Here is a 13,649-nt window from a genome sequence, read left to right as displayed (position 1 = left end):
ACTGACTGATGCTAATAATAATGAAAACATGCCCTTTCCCTGTATAAAACAGCTTAAACAGTTTTCTTGAGTAAAAACTGGATGGTAGGACTTATTTCTCATAAAGTTTGGATGGAAATTTGAAAACTTACAAATTGCAAATTTTAAATAAAGTATTCAACATAACAGGCAAATTGGCAAGGTAGAAAATGCCAAAGCACAATGAAACAGAACCAGCAAAGCCAGACACCTCGGTTTCTTCTTTTAGTCTTTAGAAGTTGCTTTACAGGTGCTACTATTTGGAATTATGATTTGACAATTAATATGGCATGTTCTATAAGAAACAGATCTTGTCTACATCCCTGATTCAACAAAAAGACCATCAAGCTCAGAGAGGTAAGTGAGGAGATTAACCCAGCTAATTTGAGCACCATTATTGGAAGCTAAGCAATGAGATGATATATAAAGGGCGGCACATTTTAGTCGTGCACTTCCAGGTTGAAATTCCAGCTCTCCTTTCTATACACCTCCATAAGTAGTACATATAGTGTCCTGTATTACAATGCTAGTGCATGGTCATGAAACTCTTATTAATTTAGCTCCCAGCTTCCTAATCAGCAGAAATATGGTCATCCAACTCCCTCCTTTCCTGCCCATTTTGACCTTTATATGACAAAAAAAGAAGAAAGATATTCAATACAATAGGATGCATTGGTGGCTATTCCAAAGGAGATACAGTTGATAGGTTCTCAAGAAGAAAAGAAACATATTTAGGATTGTTTCTCAGGTGGGCTCAGTTCACACACAGGAACTCAGTGGTCAAAGCCATTGGCAAAGGTGAGACATGGTGATGGTGAGGATAACAGAACATATCTCCCTAACACTGGGCACCTCAAGGTGACCGAATAAAACACAATGTTTACTATCTGGAATTTAGTACCCTCAAATTTGATCCAGGCCAATATCAGTGTTCAAGAAGGTGCAATGCAGTAGAAAGAAAAGTACAAATTTCTGGAAAATATTAATGCTCAAGTCAAAATACATACCTTCAGTGCCAAATGGTCAATTTTGGAGGACATGTAGGGCAGCATCTAGTGATGGAAAAATAGGGAAAAGCATCCAAGAAGGGGATTGGTAAATATGAGTGGTCTTGGGGCACCTGCTAAGGAAGTGACAGCTTTGAGGTGGGTTTAATTCCTGATGGGGGACTGTTGTACTAAACGGGTAGCCAAAGTAGAATTTCAGTCTCACAAACTGGAATACAAGTATCAATGAACTAAAAGTTCCTACCAAAGCCTAGTACATCTGACCACTTCCGTGGCATGTGGAAGAACCTCAGTAACTAGGTGTGGCTGAGCCTTCAGGAACAGGTCCTCGCGGGGTTCAGTTGAACAGAGCTGGGCTGGGATGGTCACCAACATCCTACAAACCCCAGGCAAGATTTGGCAGTGAACAGACAGCAGAAACACATCCTAATGTCATTCCTAAATGGGTACAATATTTCCTTGTAGGCAATCAAATAAATACAACTTTGCTCTTGAAATTCCTCTTGAAGAAATTTTCTGCATAAAAATAAATATTTATCTAGGGCTTACTGTTCTTTTCTGCTATTTCATGCACCTTTCCCTAAAATGAATGCTTCAACTCAATATCTCTGGTGTGTGTGTATGTGTGTGTTAAAGAAGAGGCCAGAAGCTAAACATCAAAATAATAAAGCTGCAACATGGGGGCTAAAACTCATCACTCTCATGTGCTTCCTCTATAGAAAGGCAGTTGGCAAATTGGCCAGGAGAAAATGAAGGGGACTGTCGGGAAGAAATAGACTCCACTTCTCATCTTCTAGGTGGAAATTATTTGAATGATGGCACTGAATAGATAACATTTTTTCCCATATAAAAACAAGATAAGTCTTGATAATATTCTTTTACATTTTTAAGTGGAGTATTACTCAGAAACCTCAGCCAAGGGCATAATGAGAAAGTTAGCATTATGCTATAGGATGAAAGCAGAAAATATAATGTGTATTTCTTCAGTGAACAAGTAATAAGATAAGGTTAAAATCCAGATTGCAAGCTGGCTATCTATAGGTATATACACTATATACATTTATATTTTTGATAAATATTTATATGCTTATCAGATCAGAAAAGGAGACATAAGCTGTGAACATTTTCAAGGGCAGTGTGTGAAAAGTTATCTCTAACCAATGGTCAGGGTGCATGGCGATGCTGCATTTATTAGTCGGGAAGTCCTGTGTTGATGAAATCTTGCTTTACCTCAGTTTCTACATCTGTACAATGGAGATTGTAATATTACAGTACCTCTCTCATAGAGTTGGAAAGTATCAAATGAAGTAAGTCTTCTAAATAGAGTATACAAAATAATCAATGGCAGGAATTCAATAACTTTTAGCTTTATTAGTATTAAGGCATGTTTACGGGAAATGTTCAGAAATTTACAGGAAATGTTCAGAAATTTACCGAAAATGTGAAAAACTTGTGTTAATGCTAACTGTGAATTAAGAAAAAAGAATTAATATGCCCATCTGCATTCACCTGCTTGTCAAGGATTTGCTTACTAAATAAGATAATCCATTTATCACACCTCCTTAATTAATAAAAACACAACTCCTCTCCCTGTGCTCTTTTATCAGATATATGACATTAGTGGCAAAGTGACATGACTGTGATATGAAAATTACAACATTAACAGGATCTGAATAAACAAAAACCAAAGCAAAATCTTTTTTTGGTGCCAAGAACAGAAGCTTATATGGGGATGGATATTTCAGAATTTACTGCAGAACAGTAAATCATACAATACTGGCAGAACATTAGTGATGATATTTTTTCAAAATAAAACTGTGAAATATTGGTGGGGACATATGGCTTTGCTATTTCACTGTGAATGACACAGTGAGTCTAATAAAGTAGCTGATTTATTGAAAATCTTATCACATTTTAAAGGGAGGAGGTTTCAGTGATTCTCTTTACCAGCGAAAACTTGAACCTTTGTGCCAAAGGTTTGATTTTTATTCAAGACAAAATTAATTTCTTCTATATGGGGACAGTAGGAAGTTCAGCCTTCAGTACTTTGACTACCAAGTTTTCAAAACATACTACCACTGGCCTATGTTCATGCTGAAAAAGTGAATCAATTTTTATAATCCATAGGTATAGTTGCCTATGTTATTTAGAAATATGATTGTGCTTTGTTTAATACCACTCTTCCACTGCATATCACTGCTTTCCCTAAAATGACAAATGATGCTGGCTTTCTCTCCATTCTCACACTGACTAAGCTACAGTATACTTCATAGGTAAGAGCGTGGGGAGGGGAAACGGTGGGAAGGAATGGCCATCTCTCTCATTCTGTGCCTGACTGTGTAGCATTTTAGCTTATGCACCTGTTCTTGCAGAGTGCCAAAGGAAATAGATACGTCAGCTCTACTTAGAGCTCTTTTTTTGGTCAGTGGGGCCAGATTGGGTTAAAAAATCAGAACTTTTAATGAATATTGAAGATGGCAGTGCAGTGAGGTCTGGAATTTAGTTAGTCCTTTATAGCAGCTAATAAATAGCCAAGAAATGTTTGAAACAACTCTTTAGGGGACAACCTTGACTGTACACACATGATACATTAGTGATGATGAATACCTGCTGTGTGTCCAGTTGCATCAAACATGAGATCACAGCACAGAAGGGCCAAGATCACAGCACACAGAACTGTAAGTAAAGCTACCAACTGTGGAGGCTGGCACCCCTCCCCCACTGGCACGAAAAGTGCCTCCCTGTTAGGAAAAAGGAGCAGTTTCTACTAGGAGCAAGTGAAGGTAGCTCATCCAAGCTCCAACTTCAGATTTAATGAACAAATGTGGACTGGTAAATACCTGCTCCAAAGACAGATAAACACAGAGAGGAGATGGGGCTGATCAAGAGGAAAGAAACAACAACAGAAAACAACAACAAAGGATGCTTTTGCTGGTACATCCCAGAGTAATTTGGGCAGTGAATAAAAAGTATTTGCAAGTTCCCTTGAGGGACAGGGGAGAAAGGAGGATATATTCAACTTCCCCATTTGGGGAATTCTTGATATTCTCACCTGCAGTGAAGACAACCAATTCAATAGGCTGAGTCCTCAATCTTGGGGTTTGCTCCTATGAAACTTATTTCTGCAAAGGAGAAACTAAGCCTATTTATAACTATGCCTCAGAGAACCTCTTCTGTTGCTCAGATGTGGCCCCTCTCTAAGCCAACTCAGCAGGTGAACTCATTGTCCTCCCATATGACTTATGACATGATTTCCAGGGATGTAAATCTCTCTGGCAACATGGGAACAGAACTGTAGGGATAAACTGGGACCTGGCATGATGGGATTTAGAAAGTCTTCTTGACCAAAGGAGGGAAGACAGAAATGAGACAAAGTAAAGTCTCAGTGGCTGACAGATTTCAAACAGAGTCAAGAAGGGATCTTGGAGGTTATTCTTATGCATTATATAGATATCCCTTTTTAGTTATATGGTATATTGGAGTGACTAGAGCGAAATGCCCAAAACTGCTGAGCTGCATTCCAACAGTCTTGATACTTGAAGATGACTGTATAAAGACACAGCTTTTACAATATGACTGTGATATTGTGAAAACCTTGTGTCTGATGATACTTTTATCCAGCATATGAGCAGATGAGTTAAAAATAGAGACTGAAAAATAAAAGAATAATGGGGGAGATAAAGAGTAAAAAATTGGACAGATTGAAATACTGGTGGTCAATGAGGAAAGAGTAAGGGGTATGGGGTGCATGCTTTTTTTTATTTTATTTTTTATTTCTTTTTCAGGAATGGTGCAAATGTTCTAAAAACGATCATTGTGACGAATGTACTACTATGTGATGATGTTGTGAGTCATTGATTGACACCATATATGGACTGCATTTCTATGAAGATTTCTCAATAAAAGTATCTTAGAAAATAAACTAAGCTCATGATGTTGAGATTCCCAATTACCAGGAAACAACCTGATTTTGGTATTGGTTACTAGAGCAATATCAACTCACTAACATCTCCTTCTCAATTCAAAACTAAAAGTTAAAAATACTGTAAAATTTCCATTGAATTAACAGCTGAATTTTATATGGCTTTGTAAAAAAACAATAATAAGCAAGGGAAATAAAGTACATGGAAAACTTATTAACTTTAAAAATAAAAATACAAAAACATTTTAGTTCAGTCTAAAATTAAATTGGGAAAAAACTAAGTCAACACTGTCGATGAACAGGATACAAATTTCAAAGCATAGTTATGAGAATTTCTGGCAAAACACCATCAATCGTAGCTTTTATTTGTCAATACATTCATTATTGACAGGGTCCATCAAGAAGCTACATTTTGGTTAGAACACCAAAAGAAAATGTCAAAAACCATCTTTTGACTCTGATCTTCTAGCCTTTAAAAGTTGAGAGCAATATCAAGATGTGTGCTTAGACTGTTTCTTAGCATTTTTCTTTAAATGTAGCTCCCTCTTCAGAAATCCACTTACTTCACCTACTTGAATACCCAAACCTCAGCACCAAAGAACCTTCAGAGCCTAAACAGTTGCAGAGCGGTCTTTCCTGCACACACAAGAAAGAAGGCTTAAGCCCACCTTCCACAGTCTCTGTCTCACCCACTTTCCTGGCAGGCTGAAAACTAAATGCTCCATACCACATCACACTGGTGGGGCACTGTGGGCTGACAAGTGCCTCTGCTGGGCAAGAAAGGGAAAAGCACTGAGTCTAGAAGATACACAGGAAAGTCAGACAACCTCCTACATAACAACATCAGAGAAACTTGACACTGACAGAGACTGGGCCTGCCTTCTCTGGGAAAATCTAACTGGGGTCAATCATATCAGGGGAGACACCCTTCAAAAAAAGAGTTTCCATATAGGGAAGGTAATAACCAGAAAACAAGAGCTAAAAAATTCTCATAAGTTAAACAGAAGCTATGCTAGAGGTCTACAATAGTTTGAAATGAATGCCAAAGAACAGAGAGAGAACAAAGTCAACCCACCAGAAAATCCTAAGTAAAAGAGTAAAAATGACCTCCACCACAAACTAACCAAGTAAATCAGATGTGTAGGCATGAGCAAAATTTAGGAGTCATATTAGGAAAAACCATGACATGGCCCAGACAAAGGAACAAACTAGCATTTCAAATGGGATACAGGGGTTGAAACACCTAATTAAAGATGTTAAACAAGCATGGTAAATCATTTCAAAAATCAAATTAACAAGTTGAGGGAAGATACGGCAAAAGAGATGGAGGGTAAAAAGAAGACATAGGGCAACCATAAAGAACTCAAAAGCTTGCAAATAGAATGGCAGAATTTATGGGAATGAAATGCACAATAGAACAGATGAAAACACAGTGGAGAATTACAATAGCAGATTTGAAAAGGCAGAAAGGATTAGGAAACTAGAGGACAGGACATCTGAAATCCTACACACAAAAGAACAAATAGGAAAAAGAATGGGAAAAAATGACCAGGGTCTCAGAGAATTGAATGACAACATGAAGTTCATGAATATATGTTATAGATGTCCCAGAAGCAGAAGATAAAGGGAAAGAAAGAATAATGGAGGAAATAATCACTGAAAATGGCCCATCTCTTATGAATGACATAAATTTACAGATCCAAGAAGTGCAGTATACCCCAAACAGAACAGATCTGAACAGACCTACACCAAGACACTTACTCATCAGATTGTCAGATGTTAGAGACAAAGAGGTAATTCTGAAAGCATCAAAAGAAAAGTGATCCACCACCTGCAAGGGCAGCCTGATAAGATTATGTGTAGATTTTTCAGCAGAAACCATGGAGGCAAAAAGGCAGTGGCATGATATATTTAGCATCCTTAAAGAGAAAAACTGCCAACCAAGAATTCCGTATCTGGCAAAACTGCCATTCAAAAATGAGGGAGAGTTTAACATATTTAAGACAAACAGACACTGAAAGAATTTGTGAACAAGAGTCCTGCTTTACATGAAATACTAAAGGGAATACTACAGGCAGATAGGAAAAGACAGGAGAGAGAGGCCTGGAGAAGAGTGTAGAAATGAAGACTATCAGTAAAGGTGAAAAGAGAGGGAAAAATAAGAGATGATATATCAGAATAAAGTCATGATGCATGCCACAACATGGATGAATGTTAATGTAATGTTGAGTGATGTTAGCCAGAATGAAAAGGACAAATATTGTATGGTCTCACTAATACGAACTGACACTGACAAGTAAACTTTGCAAGTTAAAGTTGAGAACACAGGTTATCAGGAGATAGACAAACAGCAGAGCTTGGACATTTGTTACTGAAGGAGTACAGACTGTTCAACAGGATTGAATGTAAAGATCCAGAAATGGATAGCATATTACTGTCTGATGGTAGCACGATATTGTAAATACACTGAACGAATCTGAGTATGATTGAAAGAGGAAGGCTAAGGACATGTATGACATCAGTAGGAAAGACAGAAGATAAAGTCTGGGACTACATAACTTAGCAAAGCCTAAAGTGGACAATGATAGTGATTAAATGTTCAAATACAAGAATGTTTTTTACGTGGGGATACACAAATGAATGACAACAGTAAAAGGTGTTGAAAATGGAATGATATATGGAGAAAATAAATAATCAATGCAAACTAGGATCTATAGTTAACAAGAACACTGTTATATACTTTCATTAAATGTGACAAAGGCAATATACCAAAGCTAAATGTCAATAAGAGGGGTATAATGCCTATTCCAAGGGGTATGGGATTCTTGGTGGTGCTGTTTCTTCTTTTTATTTTATTTCTTATTTTTCACCTTTCCCCTCTTCTTTCTTTACAAAAGAAATAGAAATGTCTTCAAATAGATTGTGGTATATGCATAACTAGGTGATAATATTGGGAACCACTGATGGTTTATTTAGGATAGAGTATATGGTGTGTGAATAAAACTGTTTAAAAATAAGCAGAAAGGTACAAGTCCTGGAGAAAATGTGGAGAGAGAGAGATGAGCCGTTCACTGTTGGTAGGGAAGGAGAATGGTACAGACCCTTTGGAGGCAGGGTGGTGGTTCCACAGGAGGCTAAGTATAGGGTTTCCATATAATCTTGCAATCACGTTATTATCTATATACTTGGTAGTACTGACATCAGGGACATGAATGTACATTTGCATCCTGGTGTTTATGGTGGCAGTATTCACTATTTGTAATGGATGGAGGTGGCCTAAGGGCACATCGATCAAAAAACTGAAGGGCGAACTGTGGTGTATACAAATAATGGATACTGAGTAGCTGCAAGAAGAAATGAAGCTGTGAGTCATGTAACTAGGTGAATGTACCTTGAGGAGAGTCTGTTGAGTGAAATAAACCAGAAACAAAAACTCAGACATTATAATGTCTCACTAACATGGACTAACCACAAGTGCAAACTCTGAACTTGAGAGCATAGGTTATCAGGGGAGGCGTTACTGTAAAAGTTCCTAGACTGTAAGCTCTTGCAGCAGGCACATCAATTCCTGAATTATAACTGTAATTTCTAAATTCTAAGATGCTGAGCTTTTTGGGTATCACCTGGTCATTCCCTGGAATTTCAGGTCTCTGCGTGACTCCTGAAACAGAGCTAGAGTTTTGCAGTATGAAAGTCAGCATTATTCCATACAGCAAGTGTGTAAAAGCTGCAAAAGAGATTAGACTTCAAGTCAAGATATGAATGAAACTGATCTAGTTAGGACTAAGGTAAATCTGACTGAAGCATAAAGGATGATATCGACCGTATTTTAAAACTTCTTTATGTGTGAGACCAGAGGAAGAAGTTTATTTGGTGCAAAATTTATATTTTCCATTAACACACTATCTAATTTATCTTGTATGGTCAGTTTATTGAATCACCATGATTACATGGAAATTTGAATAGGGAATGACATCTTGCTGGTTTGTACAGGTTAGTGTGATACCCTGATACATCCCAGAGTAATTTGGGTGATAATAAAAAAGCATTTTCAAAGCCTCCTTGAGGGACTGGGGAAAATGTGGAAATATTAAACTTCCCCACCTGGGGAAAACCTGATATTCTCACAATCATTAGGGGCTCCCAATTTAATAAGTCAAGCCCTTGATCTTGGGGCTTGCTCTCATGAAATTTATTCTTGTAAAGAAGAATAAATATGCCTAAGAGTCATCCCCAGAGAACCTCTTTTCTTGCTCAGATGTGGCCTCTCTCCTTAAGCCAACTCTCCAGGTAAACTCACTGCCCTTCCCACTATGTGGGACATGACTCCCAGGGGTGTAAATCTTCCTGGCAATGTGGGACAGGATTCTTGGGGATGAGCCTGGCCCTGGCATCATGGTACTGAGAAAGACTTGCTCAAAGGGGGAACAGAAATGAAATAAATTAAAGTTTCAGAGACTGTGAGATTACAAATGGAGTTGAGAGGTCTTTCTGGAGGTTATTCTTAGGCATTATACAGATATCCCTTTTCAGTTTATAGTGTATTGGAGTAGCTAGAGGGAAATGCCTGAAACCACTGAACTTTAATCCACTAGTCTTGATTCTTGGAGATGAATGTATAACTACATAGCTTTTACATTATGACCATGTAATTGTGAAAACCCTGTGACTTGACACTATCTTTATCCAGTGTATAGACAGATGATAAGAAAGTAAAGACAAAAAATATGGGATGTTTTGGTGTTCTTTTTACTTTTATTTTTATTCTTATATTTATTTGTTTATGGAGTAATCAAAATGTTCAAAATTATGATGATGGATGCACAGCTATATGATGATACTGTGAACTACTGATTGCATCATTTGGATGATTATATAGGATATATAACTATATCTCAATAAAGTAGCATTTAATAAATAAATTAATTAATATTCCCTGGTTTTGTTCCCAGGAACCCACATGCAAGTTTTCCTGCTTGAACTAATTTGTCCTGCCCCCTTTCACCATCAAGCATATTAATTCATGCAAATATATGTCTTATTGTTTAATAGTAAGACCCTGAATCCTTCTGTCTTTTCCTTCATTCAACATAGACTGCTTCCTTTTAATTTTAAAAGACTTTTTGTTCCTATTTGGTGGCAACTTCACTTATTTGAAAAATTGATTTGTGGTAACCACAAATATTTCTAACCTGTGCTTTAGGGAATCATCTACTTATTGGCTATACCTCATAAATTCCATGCTTTTATTTCCATAAAAGAATGGTGCATGGGAAACAAGTAACTTTCAAATTGAGGATGTGGCATTTACCTATCATTTACAATATAATAAATTCACTAATAAATAATTTAATTTTATACCTTAAAATTAAATATCTCTGAAAATATAGCATCTCCAACTATATATATATTTTAAATTAGCCATTTTTAATCAATAAATTCAAAGAGAGAGATGAGAGAAATGATGTTATAGCAATTCAGTTTAGGAACCACTGCTTTGAACAAGGTCTTTGAGCTAATAAGTAAATACTCAGAAATTTTATTTTTTTAATATATTTTTAAAATGGATTTTGGAACATAACTACTATCTTTATCACTGTTTTTCTATCTTTCAATGTTAAGACCCCTTAGGAAAAATGTCATGGTTACCTCAAGAATAAAGATTTCTTTTAAAGCTGAAATCAGTTATATATTTGTCCTACTGGTCATAATACTAACTCCTAAAATATTTGACTGACTTATTTAGCACATCTCTTCTTGTACAGTATTTGTCTCCTGTTTCCTTATTTTGCCCAGAGCTTTCTGGAATTGAAAAATATTTTGCTGAGTCATACCAGCTTGCTCTGCTTATTTGTTATTCTGTTGTTTCTCACCCTCTCCCCATACAGGATTCCCCTACTTTTAATTAAGATGGATATTTAGTAATTTACTTGAAAGTGAAAATATAAAGGGGATCAAAAAGACATTGAGGGAACAACAGTGTTTACTCTTCATTAAAATAGCTTCTCACCTGATGAAATAGCTAACATTTTATGGTATGCTATAAAAGCCTTTATTTGTATTTCAATAATTTTTTATGTTAGATAGAAGAAGAGAGAGAAAAGATGAATAAGATTCAACCAAAAACTAAGAGTTTAGAAAGTGAACTGACAGATAAGTTTGAAACTTCATGACCTCTTACTGTTAAAAAAAAAATTAACTTTCACAAGCACAGTACTTAACCAGAATTTCAGAAAGTTCTCTATAATTTATAAAAATCCAAAGTACTCCAGAGCACCTCACCTTAACTGTGCAGGCTTTTATCCAGGTCCCCTTTGAGGACAATGACTCTTTCACAAACGTGGCAATTAAAAATGACTCAGGTGCTATGCTCATACGCTCTGGACAGACAAGTGTTTTTAAAATGTCTAATAATCTGAGTATGCAAGAGACAGAACTACCTCCTTCTGATAAAATCATCCTGTCTTCCTCACCCTCTTGAGCTTTTTATCCTCTTACCATCTACAAAATCCCTTAAGATGAAATCATTCAACTTTTACTGTAAATGGTGAGCTCGTGTAACATCACCAAACACTTCATCCATTTCTAAAATAGCCAAGAAGTTCATTTGCTTTACCCTCATGACCCAAATCCTGAACAACTGATTGATAATAATGCAGTTCTATATGTCCAAATATACAGTAAGCACAAAAAATATAAAATACTTAAATATTTTAAAACAGGGTCACAGTGAACTAGTATGTCTATACTTCTTAGCTAATAAAGTATAGAGCAAACATTTTCATAAATTGTATATTAATAAAAAAAGGTTTCATATAGAAAAAAAGAACAAATTTATCCATTGTACATTTTTTCACTATAACATTTATAAAACAATCCCGATTTTAGGTGCTACCTAAGAAAACATTACCCTTAATAAAAACAAACTTATTTTTGAACGAATATATTTGCTATTTATCTTATTTATTCTCTCTTAAAAGTGACAAGTTTGTATAATGCCTTGGTGAAAAACTAATATAAAAAAATCACCCACCTAATTCAGGTTTGCAAATAATACATTCCCCTTAAACACGTGGAATGGTCAACATTTTGGAGGCCACAGGCACTAGAAAATCTCATGAAAGGTATGAACTTTCTTCCTGGAAACGTGCATATGCCACATAAACACACACGCACATAGGAACACAGAAACACCACATTATTTTTGAAACATCCCTGGATCCCAGGTTAAGTACCACTGACCTAGAAGATTCTTTAACAATATTCTATTTTTCTATCATAAAGAGCTTTGCCTCCATTTTTCTTAATTTGCTTTGAGCCATAGCTCTGACTGTAATTTATACAGTGATAAATCACTGAACCTCTTCACTAGAAACCTGAAAATCTAGGGGAAGAACGATAAAAAATCAAAGACAGGGTAGGCCACGGTGGCTCAGCAGGCAAGAATGCTCGCCTGCCATGCCAGAGGACGCAGGTTCAATTCCGGGTGCCTGTCCATGTTAAAAAAAAAAAAAAAAAAAAAATCAAAGACATAAAGTTGTGAATGTGTCACCAATACCAGTTTAAAATGAGTTCAGTGCCCAAAGAGTCAGATGCCCTGAGGTTTGACCACACTCCTCTTGCACGTTTCCTATCACACGCCACCACCTGCCGCAGCTGCCAACAGCAAGCAGGCCCCGCACTTCTCCAGCGCCCAGGAGCTTGCGCCCGCCCAGACCCTCCCGGCCCGAAGCCGCTGCCTGCTGAAGCCAAAAAGAAAAGCGATAAACCCCGACTAGAAAACAAAGATCTACAGGTAACAGAGCTCACTTATAAGGATCTTCTGGATCATCTTGTGAAATAAGGAGTGAATCCTGGTCCCATTGTAGGAACAATCAGGTAGCTTTTTATAAGAGAAAAAGCTGCTGAAACTGAGGGAACAAGGAACAGAATCAAAATCATCTTCACCTCTGCCAACACTTTCTTCAGCAGAACACAGAACGAACAATGTGAGTTATGGCTCTGCCAGACACAGTGACAATGAAGAAGACCCTAAAGCGGAGCTCAAGCTTCTGGGAGAACCATTAAAGGGCACAGACTCCAGTTTTACTGAAGCAAAGAAGATATGAACACAAACCTATTTCCAAACTGGATAACTGAGTCTGAATGAATGGGTCTTCAAAAGTCAGCCCTTTGCAGGCATCAGCTGTGGAATTTACAAAAGGATGGAGAAGAATTTCAAGGAAAAGGGTGGGAACTCCAAGACGTTGTCCTAGATGGTGCAATAATTTCAGAAAGCACTTCCATAGCTGAAACCATAACAGCTTTAAGCAATGCAGTCAGTAGGGTGACCTAAAATTTCAAACATGCAGCTCCTGTCCTGCCCATTACTGAATTCCCAGATGTAAACGGTAGAAACACACCAGTGAAACCACTGACAAGAGCTGAAATGGGATAAAAAAAATAAACAAGTGTACACTTGTTGACTCAAGAACTAAAAATAATGTGATTCCACCTCAATAAATGTAGTATTTCATTGAACAGAAAGTAAGATGTGAAAATGAACTTCATTTAAATATTTGGGACTTTGGACTAGTGGTAGGTTGCTTTGTGCCACATGAATAACCTTTTTTAGCTCTGGAACTTTTGTAGGCTTTACTTTTTTTTTATGTTGACATATTATTTCATTTCTGAGAAAAATGCATATTGTTTGTGTTTATTTG

At 36.8% G+C, this 13,649-nt stretch overlaps 1 pseudogene; it reads left to right on the top strand.

Annotated features, from left to right (window-relative positions):
* The first annotated feature begins 308 nt into the window (after positions 1-308).
* On the top strand, positions 309-13,384 carry LOC143664337 (lamina-associated polypeptide 2, isoforms beta/gamma pseudogene; annotated as a pseudogene).
* Positions 13,385-13,649: the final 265 nt, after the last annotated feature.

The sequence above is a fragment of the Tamandua tetradactyla genome, chromosome 20, assembly GCF_023851605.1.
Source record: "Tamandua tetradactyla isolate mTamTet1 chromosome 20, mTamTet1.pri, whole genome shotgun sequence".
In the NCBI taxonomy this organism is placed as follows: Eukaryota; Metazoa; Chordata; class Mammalia; order Pilosa; family Myrmecophagidae; genus Tamandua; species Tamandua tetradactyla.
Note: the sequence above shows the minus strand (reverse complement) of the source record. Positions and strands in the feature narration are given on the sequence as shown.